Genomic DNA, 11,457 nt, shown 5'->3' with positions numbered 1-11,457 from the left:
CAATCAGGAGATGGCACCTTTGGAGGGAAAGTTAACTGTCTTTGTCTTCCACATGGTGTTTTGCATGTGGAAGCTGATTGGATGTTCGCTAAGAAAACTTCTAAGAGTTTAATAAAACTAATATGAAAAGAGTTACCAAGACACAACAAACATTAACATTAAGGAAATCACAAATGCAGCTCATAGACACCAAACATGATCTACATATCATCGTGGTTAAATGAGTTACTACAAATCTAATAATTTTAGTAGTTATACACACATTCATTCAAACTACACTGTAAAAACTAAAGGTACTTTGAGGAACCATTTGGGGTTCTTCACATTGCCACACCGGCAGAACCCTCAGGGGAAACTCAAGGCAACGCTTAATGAAGGGGGGCGGTTCTCTGAGGAACCCTCAAGGCTTCTTGGGGATCCCTTTCATTAAAATGGTCTGGAACCATCTTGCGTGCTTCAAGGCACCATTTCACAGTTTATATTTGCTATTCACAATATTTTAATAAGCAGAAATACTAAATCAAATACAACAGTTTATTGATAAACAACAACAATTTACATTAAATAAATATTTACAGAATGTTCAATATTGAACATTATCATTCTAAATTCATGAAATCACATGTATAATTAATATTGTGTTGGTGATATTGTTATAAATAAAGTCTTTATCTTAACAAAACTAACCAAATAATTTGCCTTAATTTTAAATATACTGTACATACAGAAATATTTCAGGTACTTTGTACAAATGTACAATTGTAAAAAAGTCCAGCAAAAAAGTAGTCTCTCATAGCAAGGCCTACACCCATGGTAAAGTTGTAATTAGCCAAAAAGCAAATCCTTGCGAGCTAGAGAAAACAATGCTGTTCTCTCCAAATGGGTTTCCTGCTATTACCAGGTGGTGTGAGGATCCATGTAGTCAAAGTAAAAATTATTTCTATAGTACATTTCACAATTTTGCATTGCTACAGTAGATATGTATTTATGGCAAAAAGAGAACAGGAGCTGCGCCTGTTGGCCTTAGTTGTCCCAGGCAGTGCAAGGATGAGCATCAGGGTGGGCCGGGTCTGTTGGCCTTGGTTGCCCCTGCGAATAAGTCATGGAGACCAAAAAGAGGGATTTAGATAACGTCTCATAAAACATTCAATTTAGCACATCACAAATTGGTTTACAAATGTAACAATACACAAAATATTACAATGCCTGGAAGTCACTGTTTTGGTCTATGGTTAAGGAGTACAATAGGCTATTTATAGCAACAACTGTAATAATCCACTTTATTCAGATTTTCCATTGTCAATGAGTATTTTTACATGTGCAAATATAACAAATAACATAATAATGAAAATATCACAATAAATATAATACTTACATTTTTTTGCTGCTCAACTGGAAAATACTGAAAATTCTGAGTTAAAAGGATAAAAACAGAACTGAATCATAAAAATATTTAATTACAGACAATTTATGTAACATGGGTGGGAAAACCATTCAACACAAACATCAATAAGTTAAAAAAAGAGCTATACATTCACTAAAAGTGAACATAATAGCTAAAAGTGGCTAAAAGTCATTGTTTGTCATTAACACTAACGTTACGCATTTAACGTTAGCCCCACAAGCTTCATCTTAACTTATATTAGTTAGCATCTCGGCTAAAACATGCGCTGCCTACACTGTGTAAATAAATGGTTTAAACAGCCAAAAGCGGCCATACAATTAGACGTGTCAGGTCAGAGTATTCCCGCCTGTCGCGCGAGCGGAACAATACCGGTGAACACTCGTGCCACTGATGTTTGATCGCAGACGGATCGGCGACATCAAAGCACAGTGAGAGCTATTTGTGAACTGACTGCTCTGTATGCTTTAGAGATGTTATTCTAAGTCCGTATGCTCTTTGTCATAAGGTGATCGGTCTGCGCAGAGCTGGAAAAAGTTAAACACACATACTAACGAAAGCGCCACATGGCACATGTATTGACGCTGCGACACTGGGCCAACAGCGCCACAGTACTGTGGAGGGCGAGACTGCACAATAAACACACAGAGCAGCTGCAGTTTGTTTGGATGGAAAGCACAACGTTTACATTTTCAAAAGATTTCAGTGACTTAGGATCTACTTATAGAATAAAAATGTTTATTTATAATATATTAATATAATTAATCATATAATACAAATAGTAAGAAATATAAAATAATCAAAACGCTTGCTGAAATTTTTCTAAATAACATTTAGCCTTTTCTAATCATGTGCATGATTTTAAAATGTGTGTTCACTTAGCAGGGGCCAAAAACCAAACTTTGGACTATTCTTATTCTCATAAAACATCAAAATGATCAGACACTAAAAATCCCTATTTCATGCAGAATTATAAGGGGTTCCTCTAGATACTGTCTTGTACAAGAGAGATTCTCCAGGAACCACTTACAAGTTTACAGATCTTACAAGAACCATTTTTTAGAATTTGAGTTCCTTCAATAACCTGCAAAGCACTTTGAGGTCCCAGTGTAGTGAAAAGGCGACTTTTCCAGAACCAGAACTTCACAACTGAATATGGGGTTATTCAAGAATCTTCTAGGTTCCTGGAAGAAGCACAAAGACTATAGATGGTTCCACCAATAACCCTTTTATTGAGAAAAAGAGCTTTGGAGCACTTAAAATACAGTTTAAGGTTCTTTGAGTACACAACAGGATATTTGAGGCACTTTTTCTTTTTACTGTGTACTTTGGATTAATGTTTAAGACATAAAAACAAGAACATCAATACATGGAAAGGTTATAAATGAATATATGTACATTTCTATAGAGATGTGTTTAGGATTGTATGTCTGTCCCCAAAGTGAGTAAAGAGAGTTCATCTCCCTACATTCCATTCAGTCGTAAAATACTCTTATCTTGATGGTTTGGTGTGGGTTGCTATGGTCGCCAGAGATCTGGTCCTGCGCCTAGTGTTAGTTGCAGATTGGGGGTAGACCCCCTGGCGACTAGCTTGCTGGTTGGGTGAGGGGTGTTGTTGTTATATTTAAGAAATATAACTATTGTGTGTCTGGTCGGTCTCAGGCACTACACTGAGGCCCCCTTGGAAGTCAGCTGGGGTCCCCTTGTGGGCCTGGGCCCCCCTGTTGAAAATCAATGGTGAAGACGGTAATGTGCTGACGGAGTACGTTTACATATTAAGGGTTTTCAATAGAAATCTCGCACTGACTAAATAGTACTAATGCACTATTAATGCTATAAAATACATACATGCTAAATATTTGCCTTTCTTAGTAAGCATTTTAAAGATTAAAGGTCACAAAACCATCATAACTTCTCTGTGTCCATGAGTAATACATTAACCTGTGCCATAAAACACAGTAACAGCAGTCAATGGTTGCTCTCTGCTCTTAGAAAGAGAAATGGACAAGAATGTTGAACAAGTGTGCAGTGTCCAAGGAAGCCTCATCTGTGACCTGTGACGTATGTGTGGGGGTTAAATCTCCGGCACTGAAGACCTGCCTGAAATGTGAAGTCTCCATGTGTGCTGAACACCTGCAAACCCACCTGACCTCTCCAGTGCTGCAGACCCATCCTGTAACCAAGCCTGTGTCGCTAGCTTCCTCTGGTCAAAAGGTCAGCAGATGCTCAGCTCACAGCAAGCTTGTGGAATACTACTGCCTAGATGATCATGTATTAGTATGCATGCATGTCTTGTGCTATTGAAGAAGGACATCGTCACCATGACACTACAGCCTGCTCATAAAGAGCTGGCAGAAAATCTGAGAGTAAAGATGAAGACACTGACTGAGAGACAGAAACAGTCCAAGTAGAGATGGGATGTTTGACACTAAGGCTTCGAAGCCTGTTTTACTCTATTGAAGCAGACTGGTTCGAAACTGTGTTGAGGCTTGTATCAAATGTATGTGATCACGTGACCGATGACGTTTGAGGCTTCATACGTCACAATTAAACACCTGAAGCGATGTGAATGATTCAAATCTTTGCCGTGCCTTCATTCATTATAAGGAGACGCAAAATGCTCTTAATGCAAATCAGAAAATCTAAATCCAGGGATGTCCTTATAATCAGTTCCACCATAAGAGGTATCCACTGAATTGCATATTGCAACATATTTTAAACATTTTACTAGTAAAGTGACATTTCAAAACGTTGTAACGCTTTCATGTGTGGACAATGATTCTCAGACTGAAGATACAGCTGGTATTGCTGAGTATTGCTTTTGTGTTAACTGGAATCAACAAGATGTGAATCATTAGAAAGTGGCTTCTATAATTGCAGCTGACCAATAGATGTCACTGGTAGGGTCTGTCTTTCAGGCTTTGAAGCTTTGAATCATTTTTTGGTACAATCAGGAAAAAGCCTCAAAAGCTTCACAGGGCTTCATCTGCCCATCTCTAAGTCCAAGGATCTTGAGAGTTGGTATACGGCCCAAAGACAGACCCTGGAGAACTGTGTTGGTCAGCCCTGAGAGATCTGGTTTTAGCAAGTGTAAGGTACTGTTTAGTGTTGACAAAATGTTTATATGCTCTCCTACTTGTAAATCGCTTTGGATAAAAGCGTCTGCCAAATAAATAAATAAATGTAATGTAATGTAAGTGTAGAGAGTTCGTTTCAGCCAAACTTGGAGCTCTTTAGACTGACCAGCAGGCTATCCGTTCCGCTCTAATGGAAGATGAATTGATCTTTTTGCAAAAGTTTGCTGGAGTACATAAAGCTCTATAGAGGAGGCTTGTGTGATGGATCTGAGACGAGGTTTAGAGTATGAAACTGATTGCAGTAACTTTATTGAAGAGATCAGGAAGCATGGACAGATTATTGAGGAGCAGGTGCTCAGACTTGTGAGTCAGTTCCTTGCTTTTGTTGATCCAGAGAACCAACAAAACCCTCAGGATGAGACAAATTCATTCTCAGAGTTGACCTTTGACCCAAAGACTCTCAGACTTCTGTCCGAAGACTGTAGAACTGTGTTTTAGTCCCCTGCATCTACTAACCGCAAGGAACCGAATAAGGTTTCAGAACCACACAGCAAACCCAGACATATTTAACCTCACAGGGTAACCAACTTTCTATAGCCTCACAGCTGGCTGAGATTTCTAGAGCCTTAAAGCAGACCCATGCGACTGAACCACCCTTGTTCAGTCTTACACCACAGCCAGGGTCCAACAGCTTCACTCCAGACCCAAACTATTTGTTGCCTGCAGAGAAATACAACGAATCTTCACTGGATCGTCTGGCTCTCTGAGCACTTTGACTGGACCGGCATATGTGATGAAAACACCACCAGAGGGGATTATACTAAAGTATATCGACTAAAAATAAAAAATGAAACACTCTCATCTTTACAAACAAAATTTATGGAGAACACTACTCGTGATGGTAAAAGAAAGTATAATACTCAGGTATGTCTAGTGCATTATACATTTCATGTCACTTATCCATGGAAGGTAGAAGTGATCTGGGACTGTACCACTCAGCTACTAGCCTTTTACAGCAGAAGCAAGCTGACCAAAAGTTTTTTTACTTCTCAAGCTAAAAGCACATTATTTTGGTCACAGGCTTTATCCCTTTGTCACTGTGGAACCTAAAACGTGCAATCCACAAAACAGTGCATACAGGAATCAATTAATGAGTCAAGAAAATGTGACTTAGGACAATTCATGTACACACATACTCTGTGCGCTCAGTAGTAAATAGAAATTCATACAAAAATGAATGCTTTTCTTAGTCATATTTTTGAGACAATAATCCAGCTATCCAATGAAGCAGAAATGTTTTTAAATTGTTTGTCTAATATCAAACTGGTTACATTTCAGATGACTTTGAATTTTGGATTGTGAAATTAGTTCAATTTTAGCATAATTCACGTTGTTTATATGTGCTACCTTTTCTGCATGAGTTTGTATGATCATTCGTTGTAGGCCTATATTTTTTTGTGGTTACTATTAATGTAAATGCATGTTGGTTCTTGAACCATAATAATTAGTATGTGCCATTTATTTAAAATTACCATTACAGTACGCACCTACAATTAAAGTGAATGGGGCCAATCTATAAATAACATAATGTTTCAGAAGTATACACAAACATACACCAATTGACCTTGAGTGTGATAAACTCTCTTGCTAATTCTATATATGTAAAGTTATTTCAATTATTACCAGTGCTATGTTGACATGGCAAAAGGGTGTCTAGATATAACTGCAAAGAAATGGTTCCTAGCGGGTGATTTTATTAAAGTAAGACCACATAAGTGCCACAGTGTAACCTTTTTTTTTGTATTTTCATTCTCATTTTGTTTTGTTTTGTTTTATTTTATTGTATTTGTTGAAGTAATCAACTTTTGACTAATGTCAGTGGTTTTGTGTCTATACAATGGAAGTTAATGGGGTCCCAGGTTGTTTGGTTATCAGCTTTCTTCAAAATAGATGTTTTGTGTTCTGCAGAGGAAAGTCGTACAGGTTTGAAATTACACGAGTGTCAGTTAATCAAGACAGTTTTCATTTTGGGTGAACTATCCCTTCATTTGATCCAAATCAAAGAAATTAAGCATTTTGTCGCCCCCTAGTGGAGACCGGAAAATGACGAGAAAATGTATCTTCACTCATAGAATTAAAGCACAGAGGGCGCAAACAAAAACACTAGAAAATTCACCAATATGTGTAAAAGGATGAGTGTAAAGATAAAAACTGAACCAAGGCAAAGTTCATTAGTCAAATGATGAAAAAAAGCCAAAAGCTTACAGCACCTGGTATTCCCAGGCGGTCTCCCATCCAAGTACTAACCAGGCCCGACTCTGCTTAGCTTCCGAGATCGGACGAGATCGGGCGTGTTCAGAGTGGTATGGCCGTAAGCGAATACAACAGTAAACAGCGGACTATTTAACCCTAGAATGCATACGACGAACGTGTTAAAGTGGTAAAACCTTTATTTTTATTCCATCAGCGTGGAACGCACAAATCAATACAAAATCTTTTTGTTTCCCCAGTTATATGGTTTAACTTTAGCATATCAACCATACATTTACGATGTGCTCATTATTGCAACCATTTATCCATAGTATTTGTAGATAAACTGTGGAAAGAGAAAAAGGCAATCAATCCAACAATATTACTATGGTAATTTATTTATTATTTGAGTATCCAAGCCTTTTGAAACTCATGCAATTGTTATTTTTTTCTCAAATCAATATACATATGTATAATATTTATATTTTAATAATATTTATAGGCCTATTATATAATATTTTTTCTGGCTTTTTTTAACTAGTTACTTGGTATTAGCACCTATTGTATTATTGCTCCTGTATGACATATCGCTTTATTGCTCCCTGAACTCTTTGTAAATCGCTTTGGCTAAAGGCATCTGCTAAATTACTAAATGTAAATGTAAATAATAATGTATTACACAGCTCTGGAATACTTGATTCTGATCTGATAAGACGCTCCACTTCGAATCGGGTACTGATCATTCTTGCGATAACAACCGGTTGCATGTACATTATCCCTTACATAAATAATACAAATATGAATATTATTAAGATAAAAATTGTCCATTGTCTTACAGCTTATTGTGGATAAACTTCTCTTTGCACTTTTCTTTCTGTAGGCCAATACCACAATAAACCTCTTGGGGCTCGCAAACCGTGTTTGTGAAACTTTGAGCTTATGATTTAGTCATTGTCTTCAAGGCCATCAGTTTTACAGTTTGACGTCATTTAAAAATTTTCTATGTTAAAAAAAATAAAGAATGTATTGATGTCAGTTAGTCATCGATACTTATCAATACATTTGTTAAATATATGAAGAATTAACACATCACAACACAAGTTGAGCAATAATGATGCTTAAAGGGATACACCACTAAATATGAAAATTCTGTCATGAATTAACCCCCCCCAAAGTTGTTCCAAACCTGTATACATTTCTTTGTTCTGTTGAAGACAAAGAAAGATATTTAGAAAAATATTAGCAACTGACATTTCTGGGATGTCATTGCTATACCAGAGTAGAAAAAATTCTAACGGTAGTCAAAGGTGCTCTAGAACTGTTTGCTTCCCTACATTCTTCAAAATATCTTTCTTTGTGTTCATCAGAACAAGTAAATGTATACAGGTTTGAAACAACTTAAGGGAGCAAATGATTACAGAATTTTCATTTTTGGGTGGAGTATCCCTTTAAGCAAGCATTGTGGGAAAGTTCATTCAAAAATGAAAATCATTTCATCCTTTATTCACCCTCATGTCATTCCAAACCTGTATGCTTTGCTGTCATCTGCAGAACACAAAACACAATTTTGAAGACTGTTGATAACCAATTGTAGGGAGGGAGGGAGGGAGGAAGTGAGGAAGGAAGGGAGGGATGAAGGAAGGAAGGAAGGAAGGAAGGAAGGAAGGAAGGAAGGAAGGAAGGAAGGTCAACGTTTATTTAGCACAATAAGGGAAGGCACGCTCACAGCGTGTCCTACTCCTCAAACAACAACTGAAAATAACTCCAAATATACCCCCTTGTGGGAAGTTTCTGTGTGTTCTTCCCCATCAAGGTTTTTTTTTGGTTTTGTATCTTTTATTCTGTGTTTTAGTCTGTGTTTTACCCTTCACCTGCCTGCGCTTCGGTTCTGTCCACTGATCCCTGAATCATTTAATAATCGAAATGAGTCTATGAAAAACAGAAATAATTCATATAAAGAAGCCATGTTGACAAGTTTTTGTAAATTATGGCAAAATCCACAAGATTGTAGTACCTTCATTGCCCTCTAAATGGCAATATTAATTATAAGATAGGTGCCATGCAAAATGTAATGTGTAATTGCATTAGTCATTACAAATGTAGTGGAGTAAAGAGTACATATACTTGTTCAAAAATGTAGTTAAGTAGAGAGTAAAAGTTGATAATATCTTTAATACTCTGTAGTTGTACTAAGTAGCCAAAAAGATACTTAAGAGAAGTAACTAAGTACATTTACTCCAATACTTTACACCACTGGTGCGTGCGTGTGTGTGTGTGCGTACTTGTCTGTGTGCGTGTGTGTGTGCGTACTTGTCTGTGTGCGTGTGTGTGTGCGTACTTGTCGTCTGTGTACGTGTGTGTGCGTGCGCGTCCGTGTCTCTCCGCGTCCGTGTGTGTGTGTCTATGTGTGTTGGTGTGTGTGTGTGGAGTGTTTTGTATGTGGGTATGTCTGTCTTCTGTGTTTTCACCTTTTTCTTGTTTTTACAGGTACAACTTTAATTGTTTTGCTTATAGTCAATATGTCTCATGTACAGCTGCTTTGCAACAATGAAAATTGTAAAAAGCGCTATATAAATAAAGTTGAGTTGAGTTTGACTCTGCAATGATACTTGGTGTCACTATTATAAACGGTAATTCTGTACTTTAAACCAGCATCATAAATCCATCTATCTCCTTTACTGTCAAACCACACAAGCTCAGGTTCAGGGTTCCAGCCTGTACTTTTATACAGCAGATGAAGTCCTCCCGAATGATCAAATTCCTCAACAATGATCATCGAATGAGTCCCTACAACTACCGGTATAAAGAAATGATTTTCTTGTACTTTTGTACTAGTTGTCCCTTAATTAAATCAAAAACCAAGATACAACAATTAAAGTAATACAAGAAATGTATCTACCACACTCACATGTGGCAATTAAATTGATTATGCTCATGTTTGCTTTGCTCACCTTCAACAATGACATCAACAGTGATATCATCATACCAGGATTCCTATGAATAAAACATTTGTAGGTTCCGTTATCAGTGACCTGGAATGTTTAGAGGCTGAGTGATGCGTTTCCTTTCTGTAGCTCTGGTTGGAACAATGTTGTTCTTCGTCTGTAGGACTGGCTCTGCTCTGTAGTTCGGTTTTCACAAGCTTCATACAAATACATTACTGAGTCTTGCTGGTCAAGTTTAAACCACTCAACTCTCATATCCACAGCACTTGTGTCGGGTTTGATGTAACAAGGCAGAACCGCATCATCACCAGCAACAACAAAGAGAGGATAGGTCCCACCAAATGATACAGCTCTATAAGAGTCAGAAATGCAAGTGTAAACCCATATTGAATGTTAAGTGTCTTCAGCTCAGTATACCTGTCACGGTCCCACCGTCTTGTTTATGAAATTCTAGTCGTGTGGTGGGATCGGGGCAGAGTCCTTGGGTTTTATGTGGGAAGACCATGAGATGTTTATGTTTTTACCTCTCATGTGTTTTTCCAGTGTCTCGTCTCTGTTCCCGCCATCTCGTTTCCTCGTTATCCTTCCCTAAGTGTTTGATTACCCACACCTGCCCCGTGTCGTTATCCCTCGTTTGTCTTCCCTTTAAATACCCTCTTGTTTCTTTGTCTTGTGCTCGTGGATTGTACTATGTATGTGAGTGTACTGCGTGGTGTTTGTGTTCATGCTCGTGTTGTCATCCGTGGTCCTGTTTTGTGCCTTGTATTATTTAAGATGTCTGGTCGTGTCCTTTAGTTTAGTTTATTGTTCATGTTTTCATTTTGTTCCCCTCGTGGGAGGTCTTTTGGTTTATACATATATATTTCTTAGTTCTGTTTTTTCCCCCATTGTGGGTGTTTTTGTTCTGTTTTCTGTTTTGTTTAAAATAAATATCTGTTAACCCCTTCACTGCCTGCCTGCGCTTGGGTTCCTCTGCTCAGACCGTGACAGAATCCACGAGCCCCTAGTCCTGTTGTTGTTTTGTCTTGTCTGCCACTGATTTTGTTTTCCATGGTTTGTCTGTTCATGTCACTGTCTCAGTCTGCCCTGTCTCGTCCGTCTACCCCTTGGTGAGCACCTGGAGGTGCTCATTAAAGGGGGGGCTTCTGTCATGGCTCTGCTTCCATAGTCATGTTTTTCTTGGTCCTGTAGCAGAGTCATGACAAAGCCTTTGGTTATGTGTGGAGAGAAACATATTGTCCTTTTGACAATAATATACGTTCTCTCCAGTGTCTTGTCTCTGTTCCCGCCATCTCGTTTCCTCGTTATCTTTCCCTGAGTGTTTAATTACCCACACCTGCCCCGTGTCGTTATCCTTTGTCTGTCTTCCCTATATAATACCCTCATGTGTCATTGTCCTGTGTCGGTCATTGCGTGTGTATGTGCTGTGTCCTGATGGTCCCTGTGTTGCCTGAGTCTATCGTCCCTGTTTCAGTAAGTGTTTAGTTTAGTCTATGTCAAGTGTTGTTTAGTTTGGTGTTTAGTTAGTTTACGTCCCTTTTACTTATTATTATCCTGTTCTTGTTTACACCCCATCGTGGGTTTTTGTTTTGTCATTTGTTTATTTAGTTAAAGTCTTGTCTGTTAACCCCTTACTGCCTGCCTGCATTTGGGTTCTTTTGCCACATCCGTGACAATACCGATACTGTACTTAAGTTACACATATTTGTTAAGACCTAAAACAGTATAGGAACCCATCTATCTTCTGCCTTTTTAATGATCATCAGCAGCTCTGTGACTAACA

At 38.1% G+C, this 11,457-nt stretch overlaps 1 non-coding gene and 1 pseudogene across 1 annotated transcript; both read right to left on the bottom strand.

Moving 5' to 3' along the window:
- Positions 1–6,737: 6,737 nt before the first annotated feature.
- Positions 6,738–6,856, bottom strand: LOC130563078 (5S ribosomal RNA). Its single transcript, XR_008964036.1, has one exon. It is a non-coding gene; the product is annotated as a 5S ribosomal RNA (ribosomal RNA).
- Positions 6,857–9,313: 2,457 nt separating this feature from the next.
- Positions 9,314–10,400, bottom strand: LOC130547231 (butyrophilin subfamily 2 member A1-like; annotated as a pseudogene).
- Between the last annotated feature and the right edge of the window lie 1,057 nt (positions 10,401–11,457).

Source organism: Triplophysa rosa, linkage group LG1, assembly GCF_024868665.1.
Source record: "Triplophysa rosa linkage group LG1, Trosa_1v2, whole genome shotgun sequence".
Classification (NCBI taxonomy): Eukaryota; Metazoa; Chordata; class Actinopteri; order Cypriniformes; family Nemacheilidae; genus Triplophysa; species Triplophysa rosa.
This window is presented reverse-complemented; position numbering and strand designations above follow the sequence as displayed.